Source organism: Coenobita brevimanus, chromosome 16, assembly GCF_032717465.1.
Source record: "Coenobita brevimanus isolate Jiangsu-jjx chromosome 16, ASM3271746v2, whole genome shotgun sequence".
Lineage (NCBI taxonomy): Eukaryota > Metazoa > Arthropoda > Malacostraca > Decapoda > Coenobitidae > Coenobita > Coenobita brevimanus.
Window position 1 is genome coordinate 4,640,849 of NC_136969.1, and position 6,965 is coordinate 4,647,813.

A 6,965-nucleotide genomic window follows, 5' to 3' on the forward strand; every position below is an offset into this window, starting at 1 on the left:
GGATTGAATATTTCACGAGGGGAGGTTTTGAGAACTCCGTTTCCCTTCCCAGTCGTCTCTCATCAGCTAGAATAAATTTAATGTTATCAGGGCTACTACGCCTGACAAACTGGTTCATTAAAGGACCAAATAGAGGTAGAATACAAAAGCCTTTACCTCTAATGGTGATTTATTAAAATAACCTATATGAATAGTGCTGGAGGAGTCAAGATGTTATGACTCCTATTGTTACAAATTCCACTTGCAATTAATAGTGTCAGGCAACAGAGAAAGACACTGACACTGACGGATATAACTGAAACAAGGATGTGTTACTTGCCTGGGAGACCGAAGCCACTCCCAGGTACTCGAGCCCCGTGTGGGGCCACAACCTCACAAACAAAATACTCAACACACACATGCACAATAACACAAAAAGATGGCTGGCAAACTACTTAGCAGGTAGATGTGCACACGTAACATTTGCTGGTCAGTCTTCTAACATCAGAAACTTCACAAACGGTGTCCCCCAAGGATCTGTTTTGTCCCCTACACTCTTTAACCTATACATGCACGACGTACCCACACCCCACACACCACAGATACACATAGCTTCCTACGCAGATGATATAACACTTACATGTACTCACCAAAACGCAAACACAGCTGCACACATCATTCAACCTTACCTCAACACACTACATGAATGGTTCACCACAAACAGGTTCAAAATAGCCCCAGTCAAATCTACAGTGACTCTTCTCACAAACTGGACAGCAGAACACAGTCACATCCCACACCTCACCATAAACAACACACCCCTACCATACACACACACACACACACACACACACACACACACACACACACACACACACACAAAAACCTTGGTGTAACATACAATACACCAAAATCATTTAAACAACACATCACAAACATTAAAAATAAAATAACACCAAGTCTCAATGCTTTGAGGTCACTTGCCCATACAACATTCGGACACAACAAAGAAACTACCACCACAGTATACAAACAATACATACGTTCAGTGATGAATTATGCAAGCCCTGCAACCAAAGTCCTCAAAGTCAAGGATCACCTAGACATGAGAGGCACCCAGTTTCTTGCTGCAGCCTCCACAAACCAACAACATCCGCTATATTACATGGCAGCACATCCACCCACACCAAGGAACATCAAAACAACACCGAGCACACGATACCATCCACAAATACTGCTCATCTCTCCCCTTTCGCCCACCTCAGACCAGCTTCCAAAAGCATATCCACACTCAGATCACTCGCCGCTCCATTCAGTCACTTAAAGACAACACATGCTGCATGCACGGCCTCCTGACATCCACCCTTCTGAATCCTATCTTCCTCGTGAGGACAGGGTCCACCTGGCCAGGCTGAGATGTGGGCATCATCCAGCCCTCTTAAGCTACCAGAAGAGGCTGGATGACTCCGTCGCTGATGCCTGTCCAGGATGTAACACAGCACTCCATACTATTAAGCACATTATGGAAGACTGCATTGCACACAATCACCTACACCAACAACACAACATACACTCTTTGACAGCTCTGTGGGAAAACCCGGTCTCGGCCATGGCCTTCCTAAGGGGCACCGGGCTGTTCGGCCCGACTGCCTAGGGAACAACAACAACAACTACTACTACTACTACTGAAACAAGGATTTCAAGGATATAAGATTGTTGACAAGAAGCAATGTCGCAATTAATTAAAAACGATTGTTAGGCAAATGTAAAACACTGCCTGACATTTCAAAATAAGAAGCATCTTGTAAGTCCATAAAAGGAAGACTTCAATATTTTTTTTAATAATATATCTTCCATTATGTATAAATAATATCTAGTATTTCATTTTGCAGGTCGTTGTGATTTTTACCTTTCACGGAGCGTCACCGCAACCACCCCTCTGGCCAGGGTGACTCAGAAGAACAGCCTCTTTTTACAAAGGATAAATAATTTGCAAGTGCCTCAGTTTAGTGAAATTTGTAATAATGTACTACACAAAAATTTTTGTTCCAGTATAACTCTTTTTTAAAAGTACTGATGAAAATGTATCACATATTAATATACTGGTACCTTTCACACGAGAGCTTTGGGTATATCGAAAATTTACAAACACAGAAGCCTACCTTGAGCTGTCTTGGACGAACAGACGAGACCTCAGTATTTCACATTTCATTTTTTTTTTTAGCAAGTTATTCTTCACATAGACATATTGCATTTTATCATTATATATATATATATATATATATATATATATATATATATATATATATATATATATATATATATATATATATATATATATATATATATATATATTGTTACGTAACAGAGAAAGATAATGTACACTTTAAGTGAGAATACTAAAAATCACTACTGTCCCGTAAAGGTCCAGGTTCAAAATAAAAAAGTTAAGTAAAATTACAAGTTAAAGTTTAATGCTCAAACTAACTGCAAAACATTCAGGACTCATAAGGATAATGTAATGGCAAAAAACAGGTTAAATATATGGTTAACTGCAATAGCCTCTATTAACACGAAATTAGCATGAGTAAATTTATCTAAGTCAGCCCTGATAAATGAGATACGAGTTAATAGTGAATACCAGATATATTATTACAGATACAAAATATTATTAATGATGGCTGACAATAAGAACCTTTACATAAATTACAAAAACCGTACTAGACCTAAGAATTAACCTTATGCTACACAGTACAAGAAAAAATGCAACAACAGTAATACTCAAATTACACACAGCTGCTAGATGGCTGGAGACTTCCTGAGCACTCACAATAACAACTGTACAGGGGAGGACAGAGATGTGAACAAAATGAGGAGTAGATCTAAGTGGCAACAATGTAGAGACTGAGCTCATTATATAGGGGCCGGTAGAGCTTGAAACAACTTGTAACAAGGACGCACAAATGAAGCCATGGGGACAAAGAGTTGACAATCCTGCTCTGAACAACAGAAAGAACGACTTACTTTACTATAAGGGAGGACGGGGGGAGTGAGGTAGAACACGCTCGTGATCAAACATGCAGCATACTCTACGTTAAAATTACACAAAGGGATGATGAAATCATAGGCTATGTAACACCTACCCACAAAGAAAAAAGAAATTTACAAAGGAAATTTCTTATTACTCTAAAACAATCTGTCTAAAGTCTAGATAAGCAATCTGCAATAACATTTTCTTTCCCCTTGACATGTTGTATGTCTAATGAATACTCCTGAGGAAGTAGACTCCATCTTGTCAATCTCTGATTTTTATCTTTAATCTTACTAAGGAATTTCAGTGGGTTATGATCGGTATAAATGACTGTGGGGTCAAAACCAGAACACAAATAAAATGAAAAATGCTGTAAACCCAAAATCAAGGCCAAAAGCTCTTTCTCAATAGTTGAGTAGTTCTTTTGAGGTGGAGTGAACTTCTTACTGTAATAAGATACAGGGTGTTCATTACCCTGATCATCCTCTTGCAGCAAAACAACCCCAGCTCCTGTATCACTTGCATCAACAGCCATCTTAAAAGGCTTAGCAAAATTTGGAAGTAGTGAGCACTAGCTGACTTAATAGGATAGCTTTAAGTTTGTTGAAAGAGGATTCACAGTCATCGGTCCAGACAAATTTAACTCCCTTTTTCAGTAGGTCTGTAAGTGGTGATACAAGAATTGAAAAGTTAAGAACAAATCTCCGGTAATAACCTACCATTCCCAAAAATCTTTGTACCTCTTTCCTAGTTTTAGGTCTGGGAAGATCACTTATAACCTGAACCTTAGCTCCTGGTGGTGCAACATATCCATCACCAATTACGTACCCAAGGTACTGAACTTTAGCTTGACCAAACTCACACTTTGATAAATTAGCTACAAGATTAGCCTGAACCAAACCCTCAAGAAATTTACTGACATGGCATAGGTGATCTTTCCAGTTGTCACTGAAGATTAATACATCATCAATATAAACAACACACCCTGCCAAACCCTCTGTTACAACATTCATGAGCTTCTGAAATGTGGCTGGTGCATTCTTCATACCATATGGCATTATGGAACATGCAAAAGTCTTTCCTAGTGTTACAAAACATGAGATCTCCCTAGCACGTTCAGTCATAGGTACTTGCCAGTATCCCTTTAACAAATCAAACTTACTTATGTACCTAGCCTTTCCGATCTTGTCTATGCAATCTTCCACGCGAGGGAGAGGGTAAGTGTCTGTTTTGGTTATCTAATTAACACGTCTGTAGTCGATGGAAAGCCGCTGTGACCCACCTGGCTTAGGGACTAGAGTGACAGCAGAGCTCCACTCGCTCTGACAGGGCTCAATCATCCTGTGGTCCGACAGGTAGCCAAGCTCCTTCTGGATGAGAGGAACTTTCACTGGGTTCACACGGTAAGGAGGCAATTTAATTGGCTTTGCATCTCCAACATCGACATCATGCATCAACACAGTGGTTCTTCCTGAAGTGGCACGGAACACTTGCGGGTACTCCTGAAGTAATGCCGAAAACTCCTGCCTTTCCTCGGGAGGTAGATGAGAAAGCTTAGTCTGGAGATCATTCATGATATCAGGATTCTTCCCCAAACTATCACTCAGGCTTATGCTGCATGGGAGAACATCACTTGCAGACTCGGGCGGAACAGCTACAGTGCAGACTGGATTATTTTCGTCCCGCCTGTGATATCTTTAGCATGTTGATGTGACATAGTTGCTTGTTCTTTCCACGATCTGGTGTGGCGATTACGTAGTTGACATCACTGCGTTTCTTCTCCACGAAATAAGGACCACTAAACTTGGCTTGAAGAGGTTGCCCATGAACCGGTAGCAGAATCAAAACCTGATCTCCTGGCTGAAAGTGGCGTAACCTGGACTTCTTATCATACCAAGTCTTCATCTTCTCCTGAGCAGCTCCTAAATTCTCTCTCGCCAGCTGTAAAGCAGTGGACAGCCGTTCTTTGAACTTCATGACATACTCCAGCAGGTTGACGTCATCTTCCTCCGACAGCCACCATTCCTTGAGTAGCTTAAGGGGTCCTCTTACTTCATGGCCAAACAGTAGTTCAAAAGGTGAGAAGCCCAATGATTCATTTGGAGATTCTCTTGCGGCAAACACAACGAATGGAAGACCTTTATCCCAGTCTTTTTGATGTTCCAAATAGTATTTCTTGAGCATCAATTTGAGTGTTTGATGATATCTCTCCAACGCTCCTTGGGTCTGGGGATGGTAAGCTGAAGACGTGATCTGGGTGATGCCCAACTCTTTCAGAGACTGCTTGAAAACATTTGACATGAAATTACTTCCCCGGTCGGACTGTACCTCCTTGGGCAGACCAAACTTTGTGAAGAACCCTAGCATTTCCTTAACCAACTACTTTCCTGAGATATTTCTAAGTGGAATGACTTCACGATAACGAGTAGCCATATCAATCAGGGTCAACACATAAGAAAATCCTGAAGAAGTCTTTGGAAGAGGGCCCACAATATCCACCAACACACGGGTGAAAGGCGCCTCAACAGGAGGAATGGGAACTAGAGGTGCAACCTTTTCGGTCTGATTACACTTCCCCACAACTTGACAGGTGTGACAAGACTTACAATACCAGGAAACATCCCTGAAGATACCTGGCCAGTAGAAGTGTTTCAAAATGCGTGCCACAGTCTTCCTCACTCCAACGTGTCCTCCCAAACTGGAATCATGAGCCACTCTAATGATATCCTGCCTACAAACACGAGGGATGACAACTTGATGTACAACCTCCCATTCACAGTCGGCTGATGCTGTTGGGGGTCTCCACTTCCTCATAAATACTCCTGACTTTACATAATAACAAGTAGAAGCACCGACTGACTCATCTCTCACTGCAAGCAGAGTTAGCTAGACCTTTCAACTCAGGGGTTAGCAACCTGCAACTTAACCAACTCTTGACGAGACAAATTATCAACACTCACGCGGTACTGCCTTATCTGGTGAGTAGTCCAAATTAGCAAGAAAAAGTGTCAGCTAGGATGACATCTTCTATCATCATTATCCTCTAAATCACCAGTAACTTTAGATTTAGCCCTAGTGACAGCACATGCAGGGAACACATCAGGGACATCACAATCCTGGGTCGCACCCACTAGCTCACTAGACAACTGAGGAGCTGGACACACTTGACTTCCACCAATATCATTTCCAAGTAAGAAAGTTACACCTGACATTGGGAGTGTCTCAACCAACCCAACCATAACGGAACCATTAACAAAACTAGACTCTAAATTCACTCTGCACAGAGGGACAGAGAAGTAATTGTTCCCTACACCTTGTAAGATTACAGTTTCATCAGAGGAATTAACATTAGAGCCTAGAACACTGGTCAGCATAAGGGATTGGCAAGCACCTGTATCACGATATATTTTAACTGATTTCCTGTCATTATTGTCCAGAGGACTGACAAAACCATCAGACAGGAAATTAGCACATGAACTCTTGAGAGTGTCACCCACGTTACTGCTCAAAAGAGGAGCTCCATCATGAGAATTTAAATTACTCCCTAAAAGCAGGTTCAGTTAACTCAGTTAAAGAATTCTGGGAACTCTCAAGGGTGGACACTAGACCAATTGACTGAATATTGAAAGACTCCTTTTTGTTCACATCACGCTGTCTCCTGAAACATTTCTCCGTATTATGACCAAGCTTACTACAATAAGTACGTTTACTTTTCTGAAACCTAGAGGTGAAGCTGGTATTTACTTCCTGAGAAACATCATCTTTATTCTCTTTCCTGTTACCTGTACTCTGAGTAGAGGCAACGTACTTACTCTCAGCTTTCCTTTTTTCTCTAGAATATCTCTTGTGAGTGAGAACATATTCATCAGCTAAAACTGCAGCATCAGACAAATTATCTATTCTTCTCTCATCAACATATAGGCTTACATCTTTATGAATACACCTCCTGAAGTCC